This window comes from Sycon ciliatum, chromosome 1, assembly GCF_964019385.1.
Source record: "Sycon ciliatum chromosome 1, ocSycCili1.1, whole genome shotgun sequence".
Classification (NCBI taxonomy): domain Eukaryota; kingdom Metazoa; phylum Porifera; class Calcarea; order Leucosolenida; family Sycettidae; genus Sycon; species Sycon ciliatum.
The window spans coordinates 57,141,071-57,151,606 of record NC_088643.1 but is presented as its reverse complement, the minus strand read 5'-3'; positions in this window follow the sequence as shown (position 1 = coordinate 57,151,606).

The following is a 10,536-nucleotide window of genomic DNA, read 5'->3' as shown; positions in this document are numbered from 1 at the left end:
TTGAGGGCGTGTCTTTTTTTCACACCCATGGTGTGTGTGTGTGTGTGTGTGTGTTCTCGTCGGACTCACATGTCCTTGGGCTATCTGTGTTCCGTGAAAAGCCTTGAAAGGAACTCTGGCTCACACCACACCGAGGTGACTGAGGTAAGAACAACGCCATGCATTCTCCAGTGTTCCCCGTGCTCAATTCCATGTGTCCAGCAATGCAGAGCACGCAGTGCGGAGCGGAAGATTCTGGGGGTCTGCTCCCTACATACTTGCACCTAGTACCGTGGCGTAATGATAAGTTCCTGTTTTCCATTCTTCTGGTGTACGATCACAATGAGGATGTTCATTATTTCACCTACGGAAAGTACAATTGTTGTGTCCTGAACACGACTTGAAGAAGTGCCAGTCCGCTGATTGATCATAGATGACAGTGATTGTTTTTGTGTACTTTAGGCTGGATTGCGTCCCCAACTTCCCACTCCCCCAGGTGCTATCTTGAACAGACGACACATGGGCATCATTACTGTATTTAAAAACATTTTTAGACTGGAAAGTGGAAATACACGCCGCTGTGGCCTGAGTTTGGGGTTCGGAGTTGAGTTTGTTAGGTAGACCTAATCCTGCACTGCAATCGCTCTCCAGCAATCCAATGGCCATTTAGGCTTTAGCAGCAGCAAGCACGATTCGTCTGGAGTTCATCTACATTTATGGAGCATGCAGGTTATGATCTTGAACACTTGATGATGGGTGCGTGACTTGTGTCGTGAAAGAATGCAATTGTAGCTACATGATGTCTGGAGGGCGGTTTCCATACCGTGGCGGCGTCATGCGAAAAACCTTTTCCGCATGTCACCAGTAACATCCATCAATGTTGAACTTTCGGAGGACGATCCCGGTGTTGCGGGACACGTACACACCGGGCGGCACATTGCCGGGCGTGGCCGCCCTACTGATGCCAGCGCTACATGTATTTGACACTGGCTGCAGATGGATACGCAACTCGACTCACGTACGCCGCCTCATTGTTGGTCAAATATCCATTTACTTTTAACCTGCACCCTGTGCTTTGTGTGGGACCTCATGACGGAAAGCATCGCCCACATTCACAGCCAATAGGGAATAGCTAAATGCCAATGCCCAATGGCCTCGAACTAACTCGACAACTTCTAAATTAATAATGAACTACATTAATAATGAACTACATTAATAATGAACTACATTAATAATGTGCAGAAAACAAGGGTATACAAGTAAGAACTAAGCGTGACAAGTGTGTATCAGCAACAAAAAACAAAAACAAAAAAAGTGAGAACGAATGATAATAATAACAATAATAAACAAGAAGGTGACAAAACACATTTAGGCACAAGTGGCAACAACGTTGCCACACTACACAACAGAACATTATTTGAACAATTTTAGGGTAATAACACTATCTTTCTGGACACACAAATTCGGCTTATGAATGCGCTGACAAACAGCTTCCAAAACTTGTAACTGCAAAAGATAACCATGACGAGCACGGCACAAAACAGAAAAACAGGAATCAGAATAAGTACGACAACAGTCAGTACTAGAAACCAAATGATTGTATACTGAAGACTTGTTATTACGAGACGGACGCACACAATCTCGACTCACGCGCACACCCTCACACTCCCTCTCACCCTCACTCAGCTCACCTTCTCCCTCACTGTCCGAATCAGAACCTGCTCCGTCATCCACCGCGGTTTGACTCTCCTCCTCACTTGCGGTGGATGACGGAGCAGGTTCTGATTCGGACAGTGAGGGAGAAGGTGAGCTGAGTGAGGGTGAGAGGGAGTGTGAGGGTGTGCGCGTGAGTCGAGATTGTGTGCGTCCATCTCGTAATAACAAGTCTTCAGTATACAATCATTTGGTTTCTAGTACTGACTGTTGTCGTACTTATTCTGATTCCTGTTTTTCTGTTTTGTGCCGTGCTCGTCATGGTTATCTTTTGCAGTTACAAGTTTTGGAAGCTGTTTGTCAGCGCATTCATAAGCCGAATTTGTGTGTCCAGAAAGATAGTGTTATTACCCTAAAATTGTTCAAATAATGTTCTGTTGTGTAGTGTGGCAACGTTGTTGCCACTTGTGCCTAAATGTGTTTTGTCACCTTCTTGTTTATTATTGTTATTATTATCATTCGTTCTCACTTTTTTTTGTTTTTGTTTTTTGTTGCTGATACACACTTGTCACGCTTAGTTCTTACTTGTATACCCTTGTTTTCTGCACACTTTTGTGAGAAATCGCACCTCGATATTCTAGTGCTACATTAATAATGAACTACATTAATAATGAACTACATTAATAATGAACTACATTAATAATGAACTACATTAATAATGAACTACATTAATAATGAACTACTTGTAATTTAAATATGTACTGTACGTACTCGAGGACTTCGTTGATGCTACTGGTGAATAAACACACGGGCGCTTACTCATCCGATTAGTAGGCGCCCTTGAATGAAGCTTGCTGTACTTGTTGTCACATGATATCCGGAGTTTATGTTAGTGGAACACTGGTCCACAGGTATGTTCATATTTGGGTGAGACCCGGCCGTCATCCGGCTCATCACCAGTTCCCACGCTTTTTTTTAACCTAAAAGAATGACTCCGCGCTATGAATGGGGCAATACAGCCCGCTGCGTATTTGATGCATGTGTGTGCCAGAAGGAAGAATAGTCTGAGTAAATCACCATGTCCACTTCTCACTGTCGCGAACGGTGTCGATCTGGGTGTCCAGGAGCGACTATGTGGAAAGTACTAGTCATCACGATCTCCATGCACCTAGGCTTTCAGTCACGCAGGAAGTTTGTTATGACATCGTTGCTAGAAACAACATAGATTACAAAGTTGGAGGTGTCGTACTATTCTACGCCTCGTGACGGATGAATCTCTATCACGGTCAAGTCCCTTTGCTAATTGCCATGTACATGTAGTGGTCTTAGTTAATTGTCCATGTGTGCGTGTGTGCACCCGGGGCAACTGTACGAGCATGCATGTACTGCGGTAACGTTATCGTTCAATGACGCGTTAATATGAGTGCACTGTATGCACAGCGATCATGCATGTCGCTGCGCGATCCTACACATACATGCCCTCTTTCAGGAAATAGGCACACAGATCTTTATACTGTAAGGAGGTCTTGGTGCACCCCTGTCGGCGGTCTATACAATTGCACTGTACAATTGCAGTACACATACTTGAGTCAGTCTAGCTTGTCTACCCATGGGCTGGTCGTGTGGCTAGCTGATTGTATTCTTACATGCAGCTTCCCTCTTCGCCATGGCGCAAGAGGGACTAGAAGAGTCCACCACACTTCCTTACCTCCGGGGTATGATGGCCAACGTTCTATCAGAGAACTGGTCCAAGTCATTATGGAACGATCTAATGAAGTATCACAGATGTGGACCCAGTCATGGTCTGAACTGTTTATCACAGAACTCGAGCAAGTCACGATGGGAACGTGCTATCACAGAACTGGACCAAGTCGACTAAACGTGCTTCTGAAGGTCAAGTCTAACCAGACGAGGGTACAATGAGTTCAGCGATCGATGTGGTGCACCGAAAGTGAAATGCCTGGAGCATACCACAAAGGATTTAGAAACGTAGTATGTAAACAACCTGGTTGAATCTAAAAATGAACTATCATAAATTCTCTCCAGCTATTTTGGTGTAAGCCTATTTTGGTGTTGAGCATAAACATGTCTGGAGAGTGGGATGAAGTTCTGGCTTGTGGAAAATAGATAACTGATGTGTTCTTGGGCATTCACTCAGATGCTCCAGGCATTCCAGGTCTGCCTGGGCGTGTTGTGGCCCGTGTGCAGGCTAATGTGGAGACGTGAGGCAAAGAAAAGACGAGGCCAGCTCTCATACTAGTCCTAGGCCACTAGGATTAGGAAGAGTGACGCGATCAGTATTTTTTTTAAATTTCGGCCAGTCGGCTACTATCATTTTCGTCTTGGGGGTTAGACAAGGGGAATTAGCCATGTAGGGGCGTGAGCCCGCCTTTCGGCACCGGGAGTTGCAGCTCGCTCGACTTGACTCTACTGAGTGCAGAGGACCCACACCTTGATCTGGTGAGCTGCGTCGTGGGGATTTTGCAGTCAGATGTATCAGTATTCCTTACTTCTCGTTGGACCACCACCACGATCACGGGCATGGCCATCATCGAGTCAGCTGGTGTTGCAGAGTCGTTCTTCTGTTTACCATGCAAGCTGGGTCGGGCTGGGTCAGGCTGAGACTTGAGAGCATTATCACCACAGTCTAGTGGTCGTAGTGTTGATACAACACGGGGAAGAACATTTGTCAAAGTCAATCTAGACGCACTGGCATCTGAGCTGATTATGAGCTGAAGTAACGCTTCTGGAATTAGCATAACAAAACCGCTTCTGTTTCCGTGGAATTGACGAACAATGCTCAGCAGGGCTACTGGATGATGATTAATTAATAGACAGACCCAAACCCTTGCACTAACTGAGAGAACTTGGCCTTGTCAACTGCAGTTTCGTCTCCACCCTCATTGGGCCTCCGTGCCAAGGGTGAAAGCTGCATTGTGCAGGTAGATCTACTCGGTGTCTGTGCCAGTATCATGATGTCTCATTGATCACCTTCATTATGTACATCAGTTGCAAGATCACATTCTAGAAGTAGCATGTATCAGTACTTGTATGCCTCTTGCTCTCGCTGCTCGAGTCGCATTCCAAGCTAATCAGCCAATAATGGTGACCCTGGTAGTGGGATGATCCGATCTAATTTGCAGATGGAGTTGCAGAATACCTTTCTGACCCTGCCTGTTCTCTCCCATTATCAAGGTGTGCTCTGTGGAATCCTGCATGCTGTCGTCAGTAGTGCATTGTGGAGCCAATCGTAGAGTGGAAGCTATTTTCAATTTCCTGATTCATGTAATAGGAACCTTGCGATGACCGGATCTGTTGCTGGGGAGAGCTACAGGTTCTCAATGAAGCTCCGGTGCTTTCAGTGACTGTTAGCGCTGGCAGTGTCACTCTAGTCCGTATCGTAGGTTCAGTGAACATCAGTGGTACTGCAATGGGTCCAGTGAATTTTCTCTCACTTCGAAGAACTATCGTATCGATGTACACAGTCATGAAGGCTCTGGTTACCAATATACTGCTATGGATTTGATATCTGAAGGGCAAGTAGTACAAATCTATGACTGAGGTGGCCTTCCAGCTAGGAACAGTGTCACACAATCATGTAACGAGTGATACACGTGGAAGTAGGCTCATGCATCTGATTGTGTCCAGTGTTCCTGTTGACCCCAGTCATACTCAATAATAGCCACGTTGGCCTGGACCTGGCGGAAATCCCGGACGATCTGCGGGAATGTTAGGGAATGGGCAGGCTCCGGCATACTACTACTACTAGTAGTACATGTAGCAGGCGCTTCCCAAAGTTAATCCAGGAGTGGGTGGCGTCACTCTTGTTTGGCGTCCACATTGAACGCCACAGTTCACTGTGGTTTAGGAATGTACCTTAGTTTCGTCATTGCTGGCAGCCTGCTGTGCCCTGTACCCTGTATAGGGGGGGGGGGGGGGGGGAGGGGTGGAGTGATCATGAGATGAGACTGCACTGATTCACACACTCAGACCTTCTTTCACACAGTGGCAGGAAGTAGAACTGCATGCAGTCGACGAGAGGATTTGTAGGATTGGTGTCAGTCGCGCAGAGTCGCTGGAAACATCGGGAACCTCTCTTACTGTCTTAGCAGAAACAAGCCGGGCCTTGAAATTGGCTCCGGATAGGTCCACAACATACAAGTACGAGTACACGATAGTCTTTTAGCCCTGGTGTGTGCAAGGGTACCGGGTATTAACATGCTCTACACATGTGCCATGTGTAGAGCATGTTGGTCTGATGGTATTAGAACTTTTGATTCCCCTGGTAAAAAGCACAATGCCACATTGAAACATTGCCATAGCCTGATTGAGTTCAGCCAAGCTGCAGGAATGGGTCCCCGCACCTATGCACACTGGTTAATGCCTGATGAAGGTCATGTGATCAAGATCCGCATGCTCTCATGGTCTAAGCTGATGTTGCGTGATATTGCGCGATGAATGAGGGTGTTTTCAGCTCCCCTAATTGACATGACATAGTCTTTAGAGTGGCCACTCGGCCACAGTCAACAAGCCTTTTGTGGACCACGAGCATCGAATCAGGGAGATACACTGGCAATGTGGCATTCACCACAAGTTAGGTTTGTGCGACTCGTAATGCCTAACTACTTCATCAACAGCTACTGCTTTTTGCCACTGTGCGGAATATTGTATTATACTTCAGTACGTGTACATGTACATGCCGATGGGTGTATAGGAGAGCACTGTAGCTGCTCTTCACATCCAGTCAATCCACGATCAGTTCTAACAGTGTTTAAAAAAAATTATATTTCTTATTTTTCATTCGTGTTGGGGTTAAGTTAATAACTATTCGCTGTACTGATACATGGTGATGATTGTGATTCGCTTTGCCCGTAAAAGACTGGGCCTTTCCCTCTAACAGTGTATGTGTGAGGCAGTCGTGATAGGGCAGGTAAGGATGATGTGATTTAGTACTAGTGTAATAGGTAGCCGAGTGGTAGGCGCGGTGAAATCAACAATAAGGCCAAACTAAAGAAGGTGTGTGGTTCGACTAACATGGACATTTTTTTTACGGGCGGGCGGGCGGATTTTTTTTTAAATATATATTTTTAGTACATGTAAATCAGGGAGTCGTACTCAAACTAAGTTTGAGTACGACTCCCTGATGTAAATACACTGTATACGCGTATCGAGTAGACTCTACTACCAGCACAAGGCAGCAGTCGTACCACTCACTGCACTGCACTGCAGTACAACTACAAGTCAAGTCCAAAAGGAGCCGCCTGCGTCCGCAGACTCACGCCGCACAGCACGTAGACGTACGTGCACGTGGACGTGTTCAGTCCACGTACGTCAGCCACACGACAGCCCGCCGAAAAAAAGTTACGGTCGGGCTGAAATTGTACGGTCGGTCGGGTGAGTCGAACCACACACCTTCTTTAGTTTGGCCTAATTACTTTTATTCCCGTAGCTATGCAGAAGACGTTACTTCAGTAACGTCTGGCGCTAGCCAGGGTCCACACAGCTTTAATTTGGTGTTTGTTTGTGTGTTTGTTTGTTTGTGTCACGCCTGGCGCTATCCGTATCTGACGGCAAAAAAGCATAGGATGTTATAAATTTTTCAATTCTCCTTTTTTTCAGGCATATCCTGGGATTCGAACCCGCACTATCGCCCTACATGCATTCCCCCATACACTTCGCATTCATACCCATTCTTCCAAGTTGCGTTACGTTATTATCTTGCGTTTGAAAGCCCTATTTGAATATTGCGGGAAGCTGTATGTGGCCAGCTGTGTTTGATGGTACGGTACGGTACGGGAGACGGTGTCGTATTACCCTCGATCGTACCTGTCCCGTCCCTATCCCCTACCGTACCGTGCCATCAAAGACGGCTGGCCACAATGCATATAACTCAAATAGGGCTTTCAAATGCAAGATCACAATGTGAAACAACTTGGAAGAATTAGTATGTATGCGAAGTGCATCGGGGGATGAATGCAGGGCGCGCGATAGTGCGGGTTCGAATCCCAGGTTATGTCTAAAAAAAGGAATTTTTTAAAGAATTTATAACATCCCTATGCTTTTTTTTTGTCTAGGTCATCAAGGCAAAAAAGCATAGCGTAGGGCCCTGAGCTTCCAAGCTCTCTCGTTCTACTTTCAGGTACACACCTGAGATATAATCGTTCGTGAAAGATGAAGCGGCAAAATAAATAACTTTCTCTCCGGTGCTCACCTAGAGGCTGAATCCTTATTCTTCGAGTTAGCTTTCATTGCTATCCAATCTAATCTAATCTTCTCTTCATCAAAACAGAAATGCGCAGCCGCTTTTATGCAGCAGCTGCCGTACGCTTACATACGGAGATACACTAAATATACATCAGGCAAAGCTCCGTATTAGTTCCGTACTGCTTCCGTATTGGTCGGGCAGGGATACTACACCCTCCCTTCCTACAGATAATCACGCCCTCGTGATTTTCCAAAAATTAGTGAGGAGTTACGAACACAGCGTCAACCGGAAGATGGCAAATTATATCGGAAATGATAACGTTTAGAGTAGACAGAAGAAATGAACTAATAACAAATAATAAAGTAGAAGCACACCAGGTTCACACGATCTCACGGGGTCAAAAGGGAAAGAACTGTCCTCCAAATAGGACCTGTATTATTTATTTAGATTTAGGCTCCAGTCTCTCCGGAGGCGTGGGTTCGAATCCCACCGCTGCCACCAATGTAATAGGTAGCCGAGTGGTAGGCGCGGTGAAATCAACAATAATTACTTTTATTCTACTTTCAGGTACACACCTGAGATATAATCGTTCGTGAAAGATGAAGCGGCAAAATAAATAACTTTCTCTCCGGTGCTCACCTAGAGGCTGAATCCTTATTCTTCGAGTTAGCTTTCATTGCTATCCAATCTAATCTAATCTTCTCTTCATCAAAACAGAAATGCGCAGCCGCTTTTATGCAGCAGCTGCCGTACGCTTACATACGGAGATACACTAAATATACATCAGGCAAAGCTCCGTATTAGTTCCGTACTGCTTCCGTATTGGTCGGGCAGGGATACTACACCAGTAATGCGTAAAGAAGGTGTCTAACTCTAACATGAACAGAATGTCCCTGTAGACTTGAATACTGGTATTCTCTCAGGCAAGCGCATTCTCATAGGAATACATGTATGTACTAGTAGGCAGTGCTGTGGATTTAATCATCGCAGAGAATGCCTGTAGTTCTTTAAAAAAAAGCAAGTGTGTTGGTCATAGAGCAACTACGGCATAAAAAGTGATAGAACAATGTGCCCGGCGTGTACCGAAATAAACTACATGTACAAAATAATGTACAGACAACACAAACTGTAGTTCACTTTTTAATCCCTTAAGGGCCTGTCCAGACTAGGTAGAAAACCACGTAAACACGCCGTAAACATGCTTGTTGCCAAGGTGAGTGACGAAAAATGGCCGATAACGGGGAACGTGGGATTCACGCGGAACGTGAGTCGAGGACCCCTGTACAAAGCACGTTTCTCATCTACGTGCCGTTTTCGCAGTGTTTGTTGTGTGAGAGTCGATCGGTGGAGTTTTCGGATCGCACTTTTTCTTGCTGTTTCCAGCTGCTGCAGCTTGTTTTTGCTTTGCCGTTTTCATAATCCCACACGTCCGTTTCAGCTACGACTCTGAGGCGACATTGATACAGTCGTGGCTGGACATGCAGAGAAATCCCGGGGTCTGGTGAAGAGGAAGGTGTTGTAGAGAGAGAGAGAGAGATAATTCACTGACGAGCGAGCATTTGAAACTGTTTGGATAGGAAGTAGAACCCTGTTTAGTTGTGATGAACGAAATTGACGGCCTGAAGGCCAAAGCCAGGGACTTTTACTGGAAATACACGGCGGCCACAACCATTAGTTCATCAAGCGATGCTATAGCGGGCCTCGACCGTGACGCTGCGCTGCCGCGAGAGTGTGGCCAAATTTCCGTACCTGGAACAGAGTTCAGGGTGATGTTCCTTGCGCTCGGCGTCAGTACTGCCATCGCAGGGCCGCCACTCGTTTTTGTAGCTAGCTGGGTAGGTCAAGACCAAGCCAGGGAGTGCTTGCCTGGTCTACACGCTACAACTAGTCACTTGTGTGTCTTCCAGTGGCAGTAGTGCATCCACGGACAAAAATGAACAGGTACACGTAGTGGTACAGGTGACAGAGCGAAGTGTGGACAGCGCACCGCGTGTACGTCACGTACTCTGAAACGGCACGCCGTTTTTATTACCTAGTGTGGACAGGCCCTTAATTTTAAAAACGTTTGAACAACTGATATTCCGTGTTCTATGTCAAGCAGTCTTCTAATTCGTGAGTGGCACCGAAGTACATGTACATGTACATGTACATGCACACACAACAGAGACGAAAGGCTGTTAGCTGTAACTTAACGTTTCACGCATCGGAGCGATCATCAGACAGCAGCATGCATTCACTATCGAATTCTCTACGAGCAGGCCTAGATATTGATGCTAGTGTGGAAGACCGGCCTTGTTTGTCATGTACATGTACATGTACATGATTGTCCAATTTATACACACCAGTCAGCGAGCAATGGACAGCCGAGATATTCGTTGTTACCCCGAGTTTCGTGCAAAAGCACTCATCAGACAACTTCAAAATGACACTCGTAGTAGAAAACACCAAACAAATACATGATTGTAGTCTACACTGGGTTGAAATTGGGAGGGATTTCGGTGCTAGGTATGCTGTGCCGAAGGATTGCTCCTTTTTTGAGCAACTGATGGTAATGAGGGGGAGAGTAGGTAAGTGATAGCATTGTGGAGGTGATGTCCGTGTTCTGGCTAGCGTCATAGTTACCTACCCTCATGCAAAGCTCCCTGTGTTTAATGGCAGTTATAACACTCAGACTTTGATGCTTTGAGGCGGTTTGAAAC